Genomic DNA, 22,536 nt, shown 5'->3' on the forward strand with positions numbered 1-22,536 from the left:
GACCCTACATAAAAGAACATTGAAGTCACCCTGATTGATCCTTTTTTGCGACATCTTCAGCAATCAGAGACTTTATTCAAGAGAGGATAAGGTACCCTTGGGTATTTTATTCTGTGTATGATTGTGTACAAAATACACGTCAACAATACTGTATAATAAATTTAATAGTATATTTAACTATATATTAAATATAGTTAAATTTAATTTATTAGTTTGTTTTATAGAATTTATTTAATGTACTGTATAATACAGTATATTAAATTATACTTAACAGTATATTAAATTTAACAGTTAAATATATACTAATAAATTGAACTTTTAAATTTAATATACCGCTATATTAAATTTAATTGTTAAATATATACTAATATACCTTTGTCAATTTCTTTATTTAAGTCACCTTTTGAATGAATGAAAGCACATTGTAATGTAACTTGTGTGAGAATCAAAAAATTGTGAAGCTTCTGTGTTGGTTTAATTAATATCCAATATCTACATGCACAAAGTTATGAGTTCCATTCAAGGAAACATAGAAACTTTTGAACATGGCAAATATTTCCTTTTATTGGGGCCTGCCATGGCCAAAGACTCATTCATGTATTCTTTTTTTCTTTGTATTCAACACTTGATAAAGACCGAGTTTTAGGGAATGTGGGTCAACACCTAATTCTATAGCACGTGGACCAAACACAGGTGGAGGAAACATTAATACTTTCTTCCAACCTCGTACTACACCAGGATCACAAACCGCTTTGGAGAGTACAAGATGGAGGAAAATTGTCACTAAACAAGCAAAGAAGGCAATTGTAATTTTTGGTACTCTCACATGGCATTCCATGCTTCCAGAAATCCATATTGGCAACCCATGGTAGATGCTATTGCAGTTGTAGGACCTGGGTTTCAAGCCCCATCTTATGAGTCATTGAGGGTTGGCATGCTGAAAGATGCAGTAGAGGATGTTTGAGATGTTGTTAAACACCATCGGTTACAGTGGGCTAGAACTGGTTGCAGTATCATGTCAGATGGTTGGACAGATAGAAGGAACCAAACTCTCATTAACTTCCTTGTCTCTTGTGAGATTGACATTGTTTTTTTGAAATCTGTGGATGCATCTAATATGATGAAATCCACAAATGCATTGTTTGAGATGTATGACGTAGTAGTTACAGATGTAGGGCCACAAAATGTGGTTCAATTTATCACAAACAATGCTGCTGCTTGTGTTGCTGCAGGGAGACTTCTACTAGATAAATACCATTCCATTTTTTTACACCATGTGCAGCACATTGCCTTGATCTAACCCTAGAGGACATTGAAAAAATTGAATGGGTTAAGGCGGCATTTCAGAAGGCTCACAAGGTTACCAAATATGTTTATAATCACACGAGGGTTTTGGCTATAATGCGCTCTTTCATAGGAGGCAAGGAGCTAGTTCGACCAGGGGTGACAAGATTTGCAACATATTTCTTTGCATTACAAACATTATGTGAACAAAAAGGTAATTTGAGGCGAATGTTTGTTTCAGCTAAGTGGATGGAGTCTGGCTTCACAACTCAAGCAAATGGTATAGCAGTGGCAGAGTATATGTATTCTACCACCTTTTGGGAATCTATTGAATGGATTGTAGAATTTTCAGAGCATTTAGTAAAAGTCTTGAGACTAGTGGATGGGGAAAACCCCCCATGGGATATGTGTATGAGGCCATGGATAGGGCCAAGGAGGTGATAAGGAGTAAGCTGAAAAATAACAGGGATAGGTATATGCCATTGTGGGACATAATTGATAGGAGATGGGATGGACAGATGCACACTCCTCTCCATGCTGCGGGATACTTGCTCTATCCCTTGTTATTCTATAAGACCGACTTCATGGAAATTGATGCTGAGATCAAACAAGGCTTCTTCAAGTGCATGGAAAAAATGTTTCCTGACTTGGAAAAATTTGATGCAGCTATGATAGAGTTGGAAGTGTACACATTCTAAGGGCTTTCTCTCTTCTAGGGCTGCTATACAAAGCAGAAAGACCATTCAACCAGGTAGACTCTATAAACTTTTGACAATCTCTTTATTTTGCCAACATGCTCAATAAGGCTCACAAGATTATAAGATATTCTTAGTCTTAAGATATCATCTCCATATAATATGTTTTTCAGCTGCATGGTGGGCTTCTTTTGGAGACGAAATACCAAATTTAAGGTGGATGGCAGTGCGCATTTTGAGCCAACCATGTAGCTCATTAGCTTGTGAGCGTAATTGGAGTGTTTTTGAACACGTACATTCCAAGAAACACAACCGCCTATTACAACAACAGATGAATGACTTGGTATTTGTTCATCACAACCTCCGCTTGAAGATAAGGAAAGCTCAAGGTGAGAATATTAATATATAGTTGCAGTTTTTGAAATTGTATTCACTATTCATTGTGTTTTTCACTTGTAAGAGAAACACTAATTTCTACATGGGCAAAATCAGGAATTATTGAGGATGGCTTGCCAATTGACCTCGATGAGATATATCTAGAGTGTGAGTTGATTGTTGCTGATGATGCTGCTGATGATGATGATGTTTATGATGACGATGATGTTGTTGCTGATCATCCACTTGAGACTGAAGATTTTGATATCATGAGGCAAGCCAACTTTGGTCCTCAATGGGTTGAACAAATTAGGATAGGCTCTCACCCGAGAGCTTCATCATCAGGGCCTCCTGCCCTCTAGCATGTCATTGCCTACATTTGATATTTTGGAATTTTGTACTTAGTTTACAAGTTGACTTTGTTCAAAGTCACAAACTATATTGTAATTGACATTTTGACATCTATCACCATCTAGATGTTATTTATGGTGTAGTATATTTTGTGCAACGAAATCAATGATATGAATATTAACAACGAAAATCTATTTTCTGAAATTCATGTGTTCAAGTGTCTATTTTATTTGCTTACAATATCTCTATGCTATGGAAATGCCCTAAAATATATAAAAAAGTAGTTTTTGATTGTTTTTCTGCAATTTTTTACTTTTTTTTGTAAATCCGTTTTTTTCTCGATTTTTTGAAAAAATCTTATACTTCTGTTTTGCCGTTTAATTCCCCAAACGATTTTAGCTTCCTTGGACTATTGACAATTAAAACAATTTGACACAAGTTTGGTGATGCTTGACAAGGAAGGTGTGAGTTTGAATGCTTACATGAAAAAATCCATCCTTCCTGGTAAAGGTACAAGTGTAATGAAGGTGTGGAGGTCAATGCACTCTCCCTTGAGGTTGTAAATCGAGCTTTTAGGAGGATTCTGTGGGTCAAGTTTGAGCATGATCTATACAAGAATGGAGTTAGGGGACTTTGGAGAATAAAAATGGGGATTGTGGAGGTTTCATAGCTCACTCCATTTTGTTGTGCTATGGGGTGGCATGTCTTTGTAGATGCTGAAGCCATCCTCCAAGCAAAAATCCCATGCCCATCAACAAACTTGCTTGTTTGTTTGGGGGATTTAAGTAGTCAGCAAACAAGTAGTATGGTCTCTGCAGGCCTAGAGGCCAGTGACTAATCTGTGAGTTTTTTGACATTTTCTTTTGCCATGTATTGATGATGTATTTTGTTTTATTGAGCAGTTGCAATGAACAAAAGTTTGTTCTGACTCTTCTGGTTTTGGGTGCTTTCTATTGAATGTTTTGTTGTGTTATGGGAGAAAATTAGGGTAGATTTGTAGCTATTGAGCATTATAGTGTTTATGGGAATTATATTGAGTAGATTTTGTTGAGTGAGCATTATGTTTTTGGACAATGGTATGCTGGATGTTTCTTTGTCAGCATTTTACTCTATGATAGAAATTAAACTGGGCTCGAATATGTTTAATGAGCAATTTAGCTGGTTTTTGTGGTAGGTAGGGCTGGATTTAAAGAGTGGAGGGTTTGTAGGAATCACCAACCAAGGCAATGCAAATATTCTGTAAATTGATGGCATCTTGTATGAAGGTTGTGCTGAAACTGAATGAAAACAAAAGAAAGAGAGATCTTTTGGTTTGAGCTTTGAGTACTTTTAAACTTGTTTTAGAGCTAAAGTAACGTGGACTTTAAGAGACATGGGTTTGTAGGTGTTGATGAATGCGCTTGTGTTTCTTGAATATCCGGAGTTTTGTTCTAGGAATACCCGTGGTCCTTCTGGAATGACTTTTGGTTGCTTATGGTTGTGATTAAGCCTCGAGTTGTCAATATTAGAGAATGTTGAGTTATAAGAGTGTGATGTTAGGTTGAGTTCATAGTTGTTTTGGTGATGATTAAGGCATATGCTTGCTAGAGCTCCATTACATTGTGAAAGTGGCTTTTGTATGGTAAACAACAACACTTGAAAATGGGTTTGTTTCTTTTATGAAAGGCTACATTGTGATAGGTTTGAATCTTGATTGGAAATTGCTTGACCTTGAACCCAGTTATTGGAGTTTTCTATAATGATATTATTTGTGTATATATAATAAGACTACATTATGGTTGATAGTTGCTATTTCACCTTGTTTTGAAGCTTTATGAAGGATTGCGTTTGGATATGTGTCAATGTCTTAGATTAGATCTGCCAGAATTCTACTGTCCATGACACTTGATTGCAATTGGCTTATGGATTCAACTATTGAAGCCCTCAAAGTGTTTTATGTTACTAGTTTTGGCCTTGCGAATAATTTAATCAAAAGGTTTACCCAATGAGCTCAATTCATCCTCGATCGCATTAATCTTAGCTTTATGCTTTATTGCAGCTGCCGGCCATGAGATACAATACCTATAGATTCTGCTAGCATTGTGGATACAGTCTTTCAACTCATTAATGTATACAGATAGGGCTCTCTTTGCATCATCACAGTCCTGCAACAAACTTTGCATATCAATACCTTTATCTTCTAAAACTTCAGTTTCAACAGATTGCTCGGACAATTTCTTCTTGATAATTCACACAAGGACTCTAGAAGCACATTACTAACATCCTCAATGCTAATACTATTCCGGACCAAATGGTTCATCATAATATTTTTAATTCTTTTTGACTCAATAGAAGTCAGCCACAACTTACCAATCTTCCTAGTTCCATTAGCGCTGCCAACAATCTCCAACAGGTTTGATTCATCATCAGATTCTTTAACTTCCTGCTCTGCAACAACCAACTCTCCTTCAGCCACAAGAGATTCCAGATCATCAATAATTACAACATTTTCTTCTTTTTGGTCCTTTTTTTTCTTAGATACCGGGACACTCAAAGATATAGATTCTCTTCTTTTCCTCTTACTGGAGGAAGAACCTCCATTAGAAGAATCGGTAGCAAGGGATACCGGACCAACACTCCACATATCCAGGAAAGATTTGAAATATACATTGCATGTCTCCTCTCTTCTGTCCAAACTGTTCAAATATCTAAATATCTGCCTTTCAATTAGAACACCAGACTCCCACATCACATTTTCTTTTGTCAGAAAGGATCCTAGACAGTACATAGCTATGCAAACAAGTAATGATCCAAACTAGAAGGGATAATTTTTCTCTCTTGACATCTTAATGTTTTCTAACAACAATTCCCTCAACAATTCACACAAGTCAGATGATTTGTCTTCCATCACAAGCATATGTGCCATATACACAGCAATAGCCGAAGTGGAACCTTCCCTATTTTTGAAGTAGATCTTGTAAGAAATGCCATATGCAACATACTTCACCATGGGGTTGATAATTTTGTCGATGATTAATGCTCGCTAATCACCTGTAATGCCGGTTAGGGTTTCCACCTCCTTGTTCTTTATTGATTTCTTAGCCGGAACAATTCCATTGTCACACAAACTAGTGACAACTGAAATAATCTCCTTCGTGATTGGATAGGGTTTATCCAATGCGATTCTATCATCCTGCATACGACTAAAGATCACTCTGATCACTTCCGCATCTTCAAACAAGGGAAATTCTGTCCACAGATTCAATCCTTCATGTTCTAACTCCTTGATTCTCTGCCACTTTGCATCATTCAAATTTCTTTCCACCTTCTTGATCTTCTCCGGGTCGAATTTGTCCAAAAATACCTTTTGAAATTCCGCGCTGCGCAATTCTTCGATGATCATCCTGCCTTCCATGATAATTTGCTCTTTTTTTTGCTCTACTGCTCTTCTACTATTCACAATACCCTCAAGCACTAATGACATAATAAAGAAAAATGAATCCAAACAATGATACTTATCTTGCTGAAAATCTCCTTAGGGTTTTGCTGCCAAAAAGTGTCTTGTTGATGATATCAGCACAAACCACTGGTTACTGGATAGCCTCTCTACCATAGTCATGCTGGATTGTTGACATGATCTACTCAGATAGGGGTATCAAAAGATTTTTCTTCAAAAATTCCCCTTGAGCCGAAGCAATATGCTCAGTTACCGGAGGAAGAGGTGCTTGCATCGGTTTCTGGAACATTAGGCTTGCTTCCATTATCCACCTCCTTTCTCTAAACCAAATTTTCTTTCTTCTTTGATCCATCATTCTTCATTCAATTCTTCTCAACAGATTTCTCCACATTTCCATTTCCGCATAATGTTTGGATTGCTTGCACTTGAAACAACTAATGTTCTTCATTAAATTTATCGGAAGAGTTCTAGATCTACACTGATTAGCTTTATGACCATAACCATTGCAAGTATGACAATATCCATGAAAGTTATTATATACCTTATTTGCTCCAACCAGATTGTGATTTTGACAGTAATTTGCTTTATGACCAAATCTCTTGCAATTATAACACTGAATGCTTCTACAATTTGTAGCCTTATGACCAAATTTATTGCATTGAAAACAATAGCCATTAAAAGATGGGTACCTTTGTCCATTAGGTTGACGAACCGGTGGCATTCTTGCATTAGTATTCTAATTCCGGATTTTTCTTGCATCTTCTGATTTCTTCTCTGCTTTTGCCTTGATCTCTTTGCATTTATCTTTGTTATTCTGATTTGAACATTCACTAGACTGAAATCCAAGTCCAATCTTGTCCAAATGGGCTTTCTGCATGTTGATCAATTCTTCCAAAAGCTTATTGCTACCAAGAACCTTATTCTTCGCCTTTAGCCTTTTCACTTCATGTTCTAGCTTCTCACATTCCTTAGTCTTCAGCTTGGTTGATTCTTTCAAGGTTTCCTCCATCTTATTTCTCTCCTCAATCTTTTGCATCAGATCTTTAACAGTCTCATTCGCTTGCTTCAACTGATTGTTAACTCCCTTATGCCTTAATTTGAATTTCTAGATTTGCTCTCTTAGCTTCTGCACACATTCATTCGCTACCTTCACATTCTCTTTTAATTCCTCATTCTCTGAATCAACACTTTCCAGATCTTCAAGAGCTGTCTGCAACTCCTCATCCAACTGAAGTTCTCCGGTCATACACATAGGTGCCATGATTCAACCAACAAAGATCTCCCTCAAGTGGTTAAGCTTTCAAGCAAGAGACCAAAGCTTTGATACCAATTGTTGGATTGGTTGAAGGGACCAAAATACTGAGAGGGGGGGGGGGTGAATTAGTATTCTGACATATTCTAAAACTTTCTCTCAACTTCTTAACCTTCTACTGGTATGACTGATTTATCAATTAAGCACATCAATATGAAATAGAAAATGCAGAATAAACATGAAAACATAGCCACTAATGGAACACCAAATTTTATACGTGGAAAACCCAAATGGGAAAAACCACGGAGAATGTTATCTCTCAAGATAATATAACTAGTTATATGGTGTTTACAAAATGGGTGACTCATTGCCAAATTGCAAGAACGACTTACTGTCGGAATGCTCACTACAAGATTACAAAAGCGACTTACAACCGGAATGCTCACTGCAACAAGTATAAATGAACTGAAGAAAGTTGCATCTCCAAATGCATGAAATTAGTTCCAGGTTAAGCCCAGATCACAACTCACAAAACCTATAGCAGATCCGGTGAAAGATCTCTGTACCACTATCCACAAGCATCTGCAGCAGATCTGGTGAAGGATTACTGCAACACTGCTCTCCACTATGACTTTGCTCCAACTGCTTTGCTGTTGACACCTCGCACTTCACACTCTTCTTCATACTACACACATATCATCTTCTATCCATACTTTATATGTATATATATATACTGGAAAGCTTACACCCGAGATAATATGTCGGCCAAGCATAACCCGTTATCCAATAAAGCCTTAAACATAAACATAATAACCAGGTCGGCCCCCACAAGATCTCTACACGCTTCCTTTACACAATTCATTCACCGATGCATATACCTTAATTATCGAAATAGAACAGGGGTCGACCGGACCCATAGATACTATCCCATAAACACAAAACTCCAAACACAACAATACCAACCTCCAAAATACAAATGCCATGCATACCACAAATATTGAACCATGAGACATGAATGATACAATTGACATAACTGAAATGGCTGATACCAGAACGCACAACTGATATCAAGATCACAATAAGCATAACTCAAGATTCTAGAGATGAGGATCTTCCGGAAGTGACTCCACTATATCATCTACACCTTACTGCATCATATCCTAGCAATACCAAAACTGCATACATCATCTGCACATACCAAATATGCATACATATATAACATCCTATCATCCGCATATATCATCCGGACCAAACTGGATAACTGGTTTGACATCAATGACAACAATGGCAATATTCACACAAGTCTAACATTCAGATCTCTTTGTTTTGCTAGACTCCAATCAATAGGGATCAAGGGCTACATTTGGACATTGGTTGTGTAAATAGGATCAACCAAATCGGACTCATCATCCTCGACACCTGCTTTGTCCCAACCCAATCTATAATCAATTATTTTCTTTAGACTCAATCTCATCCAATTCCTTTTTTGAACTTCATAATTATTAGCACAATTCACCTAGTAATCCTCCAGATGAGGAACATGATTGAATGCGGGGCCCAAATGCAAATTGTTCTTGACAAAGTTTTTTGCTATCAAAATGCAGTACGAGATGATCATAAACAACAACAGTATATTTGACCATGTCTCTTTCAATGTTCAATGCATCCAATTTTGTTTTACAAGAATAAAGACCCAAACCAATAGGAAACTGAATGCCAATTTTCTTTCTTTCAGAGCACCTTTTGTTGACTTCACAGATTTGCCTACACAATTCAACTAGGATAAACTTATCCTCTAAATACTTGGGGAATTTCTGAGGAAAGCTGTCATATCCTCCTACCTTAGATAGGTGAACCTTTGAAATTGTATAAAATAGCTTCCATACTGGGTGATTAGATGGGCTGCCTCTGGTGAAATTCTTTTTCCCAAGTCACTTTGTAACTCCCTCACTAGCCTCATAGTGAACACATTGTTCACCCTCCTAAAATTGAAGTAGCTCTTCTACAACTACAAATCTGGATAGAAATCATAAATTTGGATGTTATCATCATATTGCTCTACATGATTTAGACCATACCAATATCATGTTTAGGCTAGGGCATAGAATAAGTAAGATGACATGTAAAAGAACCTATTGAGGGGAAACTAGTAATCATGCTATGTAGCTGGTCATTGATTAAACTAGCCAAGTATGATTATGACTTGCACAAAGAAATGCATCTATTCATCCATTTTAAAAGCATTATCATCCCCTCACAGCCTATGTAATAGGATAATTATGTCTGCTATTTCTCCTTTTTAGGTATGATTTATAAATTGTTTTTGGCAGTTGAGATTGCCCTCTCCTCGGTATGGCGAACCAATCTTTAGCAATGATTGTTGGTGTAATTTATGTCTCATGTAATTACACACTACTTAAATCGACTTAGGATAATGCATTTCATAGTAGTTTGCATATGAGACACTTAGGGAATTGCATATCTAGGGATATGGTTGTAGGAGAAATTCCACTTTTGGTGGGTGATCCACCTTTAGTGGAATTATCTATTGTTTCTCCTACCTACCCCTACCTAACCTTGCATCTCATTGGTCCACATGTCATGATTGTGTGCTCTCATTTCCCTGTATATAGCCTTGCCTTTTTAAGTAGGCACATGCACATTGTACTTAGTTGGGCATTTTGAATCTTGATAAGAATATAATATCCAAAGACACTCTATCCTCTCTTGAAAAATCATCGCTTATGCGAAGATTGCTAGAAGATCTTATGGCGATTCCAAGGTTTTTGTTGTCAGGTTTTGATGTGTGGATAAGCTCAATGGGCATTGTGATATGCTGGTAATACACAAAGGGACTTACGCTTGGCTCGTTCCATTCACAATGAAGGTTTAGACAATGAAGCTCTATCATTTGGGACCTGGAGCATGGAAAAAATGAAAAGGAGACAAGGGTTTAGAATATCTATTCTACTCCTAAGAATTCAAGAGACGGTATTGACTAAGTGAACTCAATAACCACACTTTGCTTCGCCTCGCTTAGGACAACTACACAAAGTGGATGCAATCTTCAAGGGATGTGCTTATGATTGGAAGTAAGCATACACAAAGGAAAGCTCAGACTAACTTTACCAAATGAACAAAAATCATCTGTTCATCAAAAGTATGAGCGGAGATTCACCACAAATCAATACTTATCAGATCTTGCATTCGTTTAACGTACATGAAATAAAATCTAAACTATTGTGTTGAGGAAATTGAAAACCTTTGAAATCATTCAGATAATAGAGATTACAAAGCCTAGAAGCACACACGTAATATATTATCCAAAAATGACCTCTCGCAACAATATTCTAAAAACCTCACTCTCCAAATGAGAGGAGGAAACTTTATATAGGCACACAAAAGTTTTGAACGACCGAGATCAAACAATGATCAAGGGCTCGGATTGAAAGATCAAAACCCTAATCAGGGTTTGTTACAACTAACTACCCCTCGACTAATGAGAAAATTACATTTGGGGACACTTGTCCTTCTTGCTAAATATGAACCAATAATAAAAATAGAAGGTTGTTGCATTGTGAAGTGTGCCCTCTAGAAGCTTCTGTGGATAAGTCAGGTTCATTAAACTTGGACATGTTGATTTGGAACAATTTGATTGGTTGGAAGATGACAAGGTGCTACCTCAGCGTGTTGGATGTCTTCCCTGAATTCTCCAATTTGTGTGAAGAAATTGTCTAAGTATGGAAATTTGTTTCTTCTTGTCACCATCTGATTCTAATTGGGAGCTTGTCTTTAATTCTTCAAGAGATGAAATCCTTCAAGAAGTTGTCTTGATTGCTTCCATAGGTCTGGGATTGTAGATGAAATTCCCCAAGAAGTCCAAAATTCTTTTCTATATTTTTACCAAGTCTAAGAACTTTCCTTTGTTGATGCTTTGAGATTCTTTCAAGTGCCTTGAATTTGGAGAAGAATTCCTCTGTGCTTTCGCCTCAATGGAGGAAATTGGATTTTTTTTCTGTGAAATATTTCCCATACAACGCCAAATTTTGGCCATCTCTATGCTCGGACGAAGCTTGCTTGTGGACTTGTCTTCAATTCTGAATTTGGCTTGAAACTCCATTTGTGTTTTCTGCAATGATCCCACCTTCAGCTGCCATTTATGATCTGCAAAACGAAAAGGAAATTAAGTTAAGGTTCTATCTTTTAGTGTAAATTTTGAAGGTTTGATGGCAGAGTGCTCTGAATTTGGTCCCTTTATTCCAATTCCTCAACTCTTTTAACCTTTAACAAACTGCGAACACTTGGAAACTTTAGAAACCCTTGAAAACTCAATCTGATTTGAAAGTTTGGGAGTGAAATTTGTCTTTGATTAATCTGAAAATGAATAACTTAGTCCCAAAATCTGTGAGATAAATGTTGAAATCAGATTCGAATTTTGGAAATATGTGAAAATCAGACCAAAATTTCTCGAAAATCTCCTCCAAAATCTTGAAAAGTGGATTGAAAACTCCACAATCATGCCTTGGCTCCTTGATAATTTTCAAATTGTTCTTGAAGTCTCCTGAAATCTAAAAGTATTTTGTTCTCCAAGTTTGAACCTTTGAAATGAATGAACAATTCATTATAAGTACAAACTCACAAAAAGTTCAATTTCTGCATTTAGAAACACGATTCATCCTTCCCAAATCGAACTTATCTTGTTTCTATTCTCATGATCTTATTTCCTTGTCATTTTCAGTTCATTGAGAAAGTTTCTATTTTTGATTTTCAGTTGAGTTTAGCCCTTAAGAAAGTTCTGATTTTGTTTTGAGTTTAATTTCAGTCCTTGGAGAAAGTTTCCATTTTGACCTTGAGTTCATTAATCGAACTCATCTCTTCCTTCTCTTCCAAATTTTGAAACTTTCTAAAATGAATTCTCTGTCTTTCCAAATCTCAAAACTTTCTAAAATTAATTTTTTGTTCGAACTTCAATACTTGATAGCTGGGCGGACTTTAGGAGATTCTTTCCTCTTGGCCAGCGGACTTCACCAAAACATTTCCTCATTATTTCTAAGCTTGGGCGGACTTCGGCCCTCTCTTTCCTCATTCTTCATGGCGGATTTGAAGAACTTCTTTCCTTGCTGATCAAATTTTCCAAGGCAGGGCGGACTTTGTAAATTGTATTCCATGAGGGCGGACTTGGTGAGAAACACTCCTCTTTCTTAAGCGGACTTCATCAAACCTTTTGAGAGACTTTGTACTATAGGCAAGTCGGAGTTCATGGAAATCTTTCCATATATGGGCAGACCTGACAAAAGTTGTTCACCTCTTTGCAAGTTAATCCTTCATTCTTGGGCAGACTTCATGGAATGTATCCCACTCAAGGGCAGACTTTATATGTTTCTTTCCCCATTGCTAGTGATGTTGGGCAGACTGGACTTGTTGTCTTCCCTATAGGAGGGTGGACTTGGTTGGCTTTATTCCTTCTTTTCATACTTCAAGGCGGACTTAGTCATGTCTTTGCTCTTACCACATGGCGGACTTGCTCATGTCTTTGCACCTTTCTACATGGGCGAACTTCAAGAGACTTGTGCACCACATCCAATCAAGGGCGGAGTTCATAGAACTTGTGCACCACAACATGGGTAGACTTCCTTGCTTCCATGACCAAGCTAAGTCCCTTCCAAAGCGGACTTAGTGATATTTATGCACCAAGTGTGAGCTGACTTGATCAATCTTATACACCATGAGGGCGGACTTCAAGAAAACCATATGAACCTCTTTGCTAGGCGGACTTGGAGAGAGATGAACTCCATGAGAACCAGATTTGAAATCTCCATACTTATGCAATTTTACTCGGACCATCTTGTAATTTGAAAATCACGCACCATTTTACCCTTGAATCCCTCTGGATCCCTGAAATTTAGGAACTTAGCCTTTTCAGACAAAAATTGAATTTTGGGTGGAATTCTTGATCATTTTCAATATAACTGAGAGTCACAAATGCAAACCCTAGATCCCCTTTTCCAAAAATAGAAAAAGCAAGGCTCCCTAAAAAATAGGAAAAACTTTTTAAAAATAGCCATTTCGGGGATCGTGCTTAAAGTGCCAATAACGAACCTTCCTAAAAAATAGGAAAAAACAAAACTTTCCAAAAATAGAAAGTTGTCCAAATTGACCCAAATTAATTGCAATCTTCGTCCTTCGGACTTTCTGGGCATATTGACGATGTCTAGACTCTAATCTGACCATGGTTTACACAAATTGACTTATGACTTTCAAAACTTGGACCTTTCAAAACTGACAAAATGGTGTTGGGAAGCGTTGCGAGGCTCTAACAAAACCTTAAAAAGCAAAAACAAGGAGGGTCCCCATTCTCAATGGGGCTATGTGTGAAAAGGTCACAATAGGTTGCTATAGGCAAATTCTTACATGGTAGCAGAGCCTATAGGGTGCCATTGACAATCATTTTTGGAGAGATCCTAGTGCATGGAAAGAGTGACATCTTGGGAGATTTGTGGTGCAACGCATTCCTAGAGCTTCCTAGGCCAAATCCAACTCCACCATTGCATCCAGGAGGTTGTTTCCTAAATTTTGACTACAAATATGCCTATATTTCAGGTAAAATTGTTTTTGTAGCAAATTTATTTTAGTTGGAAGGCCATTAGGCTCCCTCCCAATAGCAGCTTGCAATTTTTTTTTTTCTGCTATTATTTCATTTCTGCAAATTTCTTTATCTGATCTGAGAATTATATTTGTTTTGGATGAAAAATATTGTTTGGACAAAGTTGTTTTGGCAAAAAATTATTACCCCGAACAAAATTATTATTGGATCAGCTGAAATATTTTGGCTATTCTTGTAGTCGGCTCTTGTCGTCTGATTTGTGCACCAGATCTAGACTCTCTTCTAGCTGCGGCGACATTTCAATGTATTCTTGATTTTGTGGAATCCAAATCAGATCATAGTTGACCCGTGATCTATGCACATTCATTGGTGGCACTGATCATTTTATGCTCAACCCAGTTTGTGTTGCTTGGATTGGTATCTCTCCTTGGCGGGATTGAGCAATTTCTGTTGAAGGTGGTGGCTCGTATCCTTGACCGACGCTTGGAGAATTAGCATCTCTCCATCCATAAATCACAACTCCATGGTATCGATTTTATGCGGTTGCCTTGCATTGATCAACATTATTTTCCATTAGTCCGTGTATGGTGAGCATGGTTCATATTCAATCTGAGGCAACTTGCTAAAACCCTTGACATTTGTTGTCTCTCTTCGGGCTATTTTTCTACGATTTCACTTTTGAGCTGCATCACTCTTGAGGTTCATTATCAAATCCGGTTTTGGTGGATCGATTTATTTGGATTGACATTTCATGCTTGGACTTCGTTCTGCATAGCTGTTATTGGCAGGGCCATACTGCACTTTGGTCGATGTCTTTGCTTTTGGTAAAGCATTTCATTTCAACTAGTGGGATACCTTACACATCTATGATGGCCAATTTCATGTTTTTTCACTGGTGATCGAAGCTATTGTTTTTGGCTGGATTGTGTTGTGTAAATCTTGCATATTTGCCTGTGCAACCAACATTTTGCAAATGGGTGGGTTCATTTGATTTGCCATAGGCTCTTGCTTCTTGTAGTTGGCGCGATTGTTCAAGAGCTTAATTCTACTTGCAGATTGATTTCATCAGTTCACTATTTTGACCGTGGTTTGTGAGATTGTTATCGACGGTCTGAAGTAAGATCATTGGAGTCGGCTTGTATATTTGCCAACTATTGTTGGATCAACGTGGATTGAGCGTTCAGTGCACCACCTTGTTTGGCGTTAAGTTTTCGATCATCATTGGTAGCGATGTGTTAAGTATCAACATCTTCAATGGTGGTGGTTCTTGTTTATTGACTTGGTGCTTTGTTTGAGTGGATCGAAACCTGATTAATTTTCCCCAACATGTATGTGGAGGCTTATTTGACAGAGGTATTGGCATCGTGTTTTGATCAGTGCCCGTGTCTTTCTATTGATCGTGCAATTGTACTTGTGGATAGCTTATATACCTTCCATGTCGTTTTTCTTGTTGATCGTGGCAATCTTTTGTAGTATGCGGGTATTTCACACACGGCTCATCTCGGGTCACTTCATGCATCCTTGCGTAGGCTACGCTCAACCACGCTCAGCTGGTGCTCCTTAAGCACAACCCATGCGGAAATGCTAGTCATAACCTTGCACGACACGTGTCACTTTTTGGGTTGCCCAGTTAACTTGCTGACATCATCATCTGTATTGCCATGTTAGTCGCTATGCAGGTTTTTTTTTTTGCCACGACGACCATTTGATTGTCAAATTTAAGCCCATAGATTGATGATGTCATCACTACATCAACAAATTTTCAAAATTTTTGACCCCCCTCTCTAATGGCAGCTTTGATTTTGCAGTTTATTTTCAAACAACCATAACTTGCTCAATTTGAGTCCTTTTTTCAAGCAATTTTTTTTGATTTGGGCTAATTTTTCATGCTCTCTATAGTGGTGTGGTCATCTTCTATATATATATATATATTTTTTTTTGATTTGGGCTTCTTGTGATTCAACTTCCAGATACAGTTCCTTGGGATGACTACTTGTTGGACGTTGCAGCTTTGTTTGTGGAGTCCTACATTGCAGATTTGGGAGACATCATTGATGATATTCATCTTCTCTTTGTTGAAGATGATCCTTCTTCAGTTGTTGCTAGGGAGCACTCTGACGCTCTTGTTCATTCTCTACATGATCATTCTTTCGAGTTTGATGTGATTGTGGATACTTATGTACAACATTTGGAGGAGGTCTCTTTATCTTTAGAGGAGACACTTGAGTGTTTGGATCATGTTCTACATTCATCTTCACTAGATCTTGGATTGTCTTTTTCAATAGTGTGGTCTAGTACACCTGATTTGGAAGGGGCAACTTTCAATATCAACATGGGGACACTTGAGCAGCTTCAAGAGACTCGAGTAGCTTCTAGAGACTCCATACATCTTGAGTTTTCTTCCTGCATCCTCCTTTCAGGATTGTGAAGACTTCATTCATACACCTTTGGTTCTGTTTCTTTCTAAGGGGAGGAACGTTGTTCGACGATCGTTTAGCAGCTTCTTCATTCAGTTTTGAGCTTCTACTATTGGTGCACATTCTACATTGAGGGGGGGGCTACTTGGTCTCTCTTCTCTCTTTGCGGGGGGTGGGGGGGGGGCACTTTTTCCTCACATGGGGTTTTGTTCTTCTTATTCTTCTTTGAGAGTTCTTTTGTATTTTCATCTCTCTTTTAGGGGGGAGTTTTTTTCCATTGGGTTTTCTCCCTTTCTCCATTTGTGAGAGATTGCATTGCATTTTCCCCTAAGTTGCATTTAAGGGGGGTGTTGGTGTAATTTATGTCTTATGTAATTACACTTTACTTAAGTTGACTTAGGATAATGCATTTCATAGTAGTTTGAATATGAGACAATTAGGGAATTGCATATCTAAGATGCTCCACCACCCTGCGATGCATTGACTTAGCCGCCCCTTGGTCAAACATTCTAGCAATGAATGTGCCACCATGAAACCATAAATGCACCATCATCACTTGGACATGACGGCTGCATGCAAAAGGAATTTGCCATTAATTCAATGTGTGCTGACCTGGCTGCCACTTGGTGAGAAACTCTTGGAGAGAGAAAACTTCAGGAGAGAGTATCTTAAATTTTGAAAGCATTTTCTTGAAGTTCTTTGAACTTTCCTTGCGTCGAAAGAGATTTCGAATGATTTTTCAATATCTCCTATTTTTTAGGGTTTTTTCCACGAAATTAGGGTTTTGGTCAAGGAGAGAGAAAATCCTCCTACGAATCCAAATCTGCAAAATTTTTGAAATTCGGACAAGATTTGGTGTCCAAAAATGGATATTTCTAAAAATTTTATGAGGGGAATTTCCTATTCTTCAATCCATCCTTAACCCTCAATTTTCCCTTTGCCTTGGAGAATTTCTTGAATTCCTGACTTGGGTGGGGAATTTTGATCATGGAGGAAATTTCATTCCTTGAAGCATTTATCGTTGGCTATCCCGTTTTGGAGCACCACCTCTGAGTTGGGCGCTGAATTGCTTTGATGAAGAAATTTTGACTATGATTGACTTTCCTTGGACACAACGTCTCCAACGCTCCACACTTGTTTTGGGCGCTATTTGCATTTGCTTAAGGAATTTCGCTTTTGGGAGTTCTCCATGACTTTACTAATTTGGCGCCTTGGTCTCACCTTGGGTGCCATCTTGCATACATCAAGGAATTTCATCAACGTTTTGATTTCTCCAAGACCCCTCTCCTTGAGCGCTTTGTTCATGGCTTGGGCACTAAAACTCCACGAAGGAGGAATTCATTGACTTAGGGGATTTTCCATGAGATGAGCATTTTAGTGCCCAAACCCACTTATGGGCGCTATTTCTTCACAGAGATGGAATTCCATCTTTATCCTTCCATGACGTAGTGAGTTTGGTGCCATCCTTCCATGCTTGGTGGAATTTCCACCTTTTGCCATTTTCCTTGACCTAACCATCTCAGCACTTGTGACCAAGCTTGGGCGTTGGATTCACTTCCTCCTGGAATTCCACGTTCTTGTGACCTTCCATCATCCCATAGATTTGACGCCCTTACCCAGACTTGGGCACAATCCTGCCAGTGTGAAGGATTTCTCTCATTTTCATGAATTCCATGACATGATGGTTTTGGCACCCTATCTATCCCTCAGGTGCTGTTTTGACTTTGGTTTGGAATTTTGATGCACTTCACATTTTCCATGTCAACTCAATTTTGGCGCCAAATTCCACTCATGGGCGCTATTCTTTATTAGGCAAGGAATTTTGATGTTTTCATAAATTCCGGGACATGAGTATTTTGGCGCCCCAATCAGGTCTTGGGCACATTTCCATGCCGAGGAAGGAAATTGAACATTTCTTCTCCTTCCCTGACTCTTCACTTTTGGCACCCTTCTTGGGAAATGGGTGCTAGAAACACTCGGTGGAGGAATTTTGAGGTTTTAACTTCCTTCCATGCCTCTCCCAAGTTGATCATTTCCAGTTGAAATGCCATTTCGAGGATATGAAGTGGATTCTACCAGACTTCGAACATTTTTGATCACTCTCCACTTCAGGAATGGATGCCAACACTTAGCCACTTTTGATCGATCTTGTCTTCTTTTTGACCTTCCGGATTTAGATAGATTCTTCAGGAATGCCTAGTCTTCATCGTCTGCATGCGGGGACTTGTCACAAATGAACTTTTCAAAATGTCAAAGTTAGAGCCCAAAATAGGACGCCAAATGACTTACTATAAATAAAAACTTAGGAGCTAGCTTCAAATAATCAAGGAAAAACAAAGGCAAGGAAAATATTTCTCTTGCTTGAGAATTCGATAGAGAATCCCCAAAGATTTCCGCCAAGCTTGTGCCAATCGGCTTGGTTCTCTTTTGATGCAATAGAGCTTCCCAAAATATCACCCACGTATAGTAGTGACTTAAAATGATCTACCCCAAACCTCTTTTCCAAGCAAGCATGAAACATAATAGTTTAAAGAATTGTAGAGCCATAAGAAGATGTCTCGTATTACCAAGACAACAAGCCCAAACTATTCTTTGATAGCAATACAAATAGCAATGCCCAGCGAGCTCAGTGATTAGGCATTGATGCCAAGACATAATGTTCCAACAGTTACAAGAAGGCCTCCGCCACCAAGATGGTGGCCACCTTGATTATGGTCGGTGGTCTTCAAAATAAGGTGCTAGACAATAATGCGATACTTAGCATACTTACACACGTCCAAAGCATTAATGGATATATTCATATCCATACACGTGCGTTACCAATGCATGCGTGTGGGTATGCGTATATACCCCAACACATCAATCAATAAAAATGCTTACGGAGGCCGCACAGAATAGTTAATCATACACACACACACACTCATATCCAACAATCAATAACACACACACTCATATCCAACAATCAATAACACACACACTCATATCCAACAATCAATAAGAGAGATACAGTTAACAAGATAACACCACATCACAAAAATAGATTTAGACTAAGGATACCTGACTACTTGTCGGTACAAGGGTGACAAGATGGCTCAAGGTCAACATCAACAATAAGGTGGTATAGAACTTACTCTACCAAGGCCGAGATGCTCAAATTATACGTCCAATTAACCTAGCCTAGGACTCATTGGCAATGTTCTTTTCTAATATCTGCGACCCTCTCCTTGATGGTACTCTCCCTCCCTCCTAAGGGTGTCAAGGTTCCTCCAAACACTTGGTCATAAGAAAATTCAGTTAGTCACATCTTAACCGTTTTGTCAAATTCATAATATGCATCCTGACAAGAGTTGGTGGCAACGCTACGGTAAGCAATAGGGTTGACTTCTTCGAGAACCTCAAAAGGACCTATGAAACGTGGAGCTAGTTTGGATGACTTTCCAAACTTTATGGAACTCTTATGAGGTTTGACTCTCAACAAAAAAATTTCTCCTACTAAGAAATGTCTAGGTACCCGCTTGGAATCTGCATAACTCTTTTGTCTATCATTAGCTTCTTCTAGCCTCTACTTAATTATACCAACTCGCTCCTCCATTTCTGATAGCATGTTAGGTCCAAGGCTTATCCTATCGTCAAGCTTGTCCCAACTTATAGGAGTTCGACACTTCCTACCATACAATGCTTCAAACGAAGCCATCTTAATTGCAGAATGATGAGTTGTTATATGCAAATTCTACTAAGGGTAAGTAATCTTCCCACTTGTATTGCTGATCCATGCAAAACATTCTCAGTAAATCTTCCAATATTTGGTTCACCCTTTCAGTCTGACCATTAGTTTCAGGATGGTATTTTGAACTTATGTTCAACTGTGTCCCAAGCGAAGAAAACAAGGTTTGCCAAAACCTAGATGTCACACGAGTATCCCTATTATAAATAATCTTTTCAGGAATTCCATGTAACCAAAAGGCCTCTTAAATAATCTTTCGTGCTATAACAGGAGCTCCATCAGATAAATTCCTTTGAATAAAATGTGCTACCTTGGTAAGCTTGTCCACTACTACTAGAATGGCGGTATGCTTGTTTCTTGACATAGGAAGACTTTGTACAAAATCCATACTAATGACTTGCCATTTCCTTTCTGGAACATCATCAGGATACAACAGTCCTGCAGGGTGATGATGTTTTGCTTTTACCCTTTGACATTCTAACAACATGCTACAAATCTTGCAACATCCCCTTTCATTTCTTTCCATAAATAAAATGGTTTGATATCAGCCAACAATTGAGTTACTCCAGGATGTCTAGAATATGGTGCTATATGAACTTCTTTCCATACCATATTTCTTAGTTCCTCAGAGTTAGGTACATAGATTCTTCCCTTAAACCTCAATAATCCATCGGGTTCAAAATGAAATCCTTCATACCTTGGGTTCTGCAGATTATCCGGGATTGCTTTCTTGACTTGCTCATAATATTCGTTACCCTTGGATTTCTGCAACACTTGCCCCTTGAAATCTGTTTGTATTGTTATCATCGAGGAGATATGCCTCCTACGGCTTAGGTGTCTGCAACCTGATTTTCCTTTCCCTTGATATAATTGATATTGAAGTCATAATCTGATATCAATTCCAATCAGCTTCTTTGTGGAGTATTCAAATTCAGTTGGGTGAATAAATACTTCAAACCATGATGATTGGTTTTCAGTTCAAAAGGTTTTCCCAAAAGATAGTGTCTCTACATTTGTAATGCATGGATAGCTGCAGCTAGTTCCAAATCATGTGAAGCGTAATTTGCTCATATGGCTTCAACTTGCTTGATTCATAGGCCATGACTTGTCAATCTTGCATCAATACTCCACCCAAACCTTCTCTTGATGCATCCGTGATGACAATAAAATCACCATTTGGATTAGGTACTTTTAATATAGGAGATGTAGTCAACTCCTCCTTAAGTTGGTAAAATGTTGCTTGACATTTTTTCGACCACTCAAACTTCTTCCCTTTTCTTTGTAATGAAGTAATGGGAAAAGCTATCTTGGAAAAGTTTGCTACAAATATCCGATGATACCTACCCAGACCCATAAAGCTTCGAACTTCTGATACATTCCTTGGCCATTCGAGTATTGCTTTTAGTTTTGTAGGCTCAACCACAATCCCATCAGCTGAAATCACATGACCCAAATATTGTACTTCCTTCTAAAAGAAGGTTCACTTAGAGAGTTTCCCATACAACTTATGCTCCTCATTGTAGAACAATTCCTAGATGTTGGAGATGCTCCTCTTCATTCTTGGAATAAATAAGAATATCATCCAAGAAGACCAACACCAATTTATCTAAGCAGGCCCTAAATACATTATTCATCAAGTTCATGAATGCTGTAGGTGCATTCGTTAGTTCAAAGAGTAGGACTGTGAACTCATAATGACCATACCTAGTTTTGAAGGCTGTTTTGAAAATGTTCTCATCCTTGATCCTTAGTTGATGATATCCTGATCGCTTATCAATTTTGAAAACACTGTCGCTCCTCGCATTTGATCGAATAGATCATCAATATGTGGTAACAGTTTCTTGTTCTTTATCGTTGCCTTATTAAGAAAGTGATAATCAATGCATAAGCACAGTGTACCATCTTTCTTTTTCACAAAGATCACTGGCACTCCCCAGGGTGAAACACTGGGTCTAATTAATCCCTTGGACAATAACTCCTCGAGTTGAGTTTTCAACTCCATTAATTCAGTTGTGGTCATCCTTATGGCACTTTTGATATAGGTTCCGGTCCTAGAACGATGTCGATGGAGAAATCAAACACTCTTTTGGGATGCAATCTAGGTAATTCTTCTGGAAATACATCCGCAAAGTCCTTAAGTATAGGATATTTCTCCATATCTGATTTCCCTAATTCCCTTATCTCACCATCCTTAGCTTCTTGAAAGTCTTGCGGTCCATAGTATACTACATCATCTTGAGTAATGAACTCTTTGTTTTCCTCAAGTTTTTCCATCTTAATAGCAAAAAGCTGACAACCTTTCTTCTTTGCTCTATGCATTTGTACGACAGAGATTTGTCTCAACTTAACTTCTCTAGGAGTTCCTTGAATGGATACCCAGTATACTACATCATCTTGA

This window comes from Cryptomeria japonica, chromosome 7 (assembly GCF_030272615.1).
Source record: "Cryptomeria japonica chromosome 7, Sugi_1.0, whole genome shotgun sequence".
In the NCBI taxonomy this organism is placed as follows: domain Eukaryota; kingdom Viridiplantae; phylum Streptophyta; class Pinopsida; order Cupressales; family Cupressaceae; genus Cryptomeria; species Cryptomeria japonica.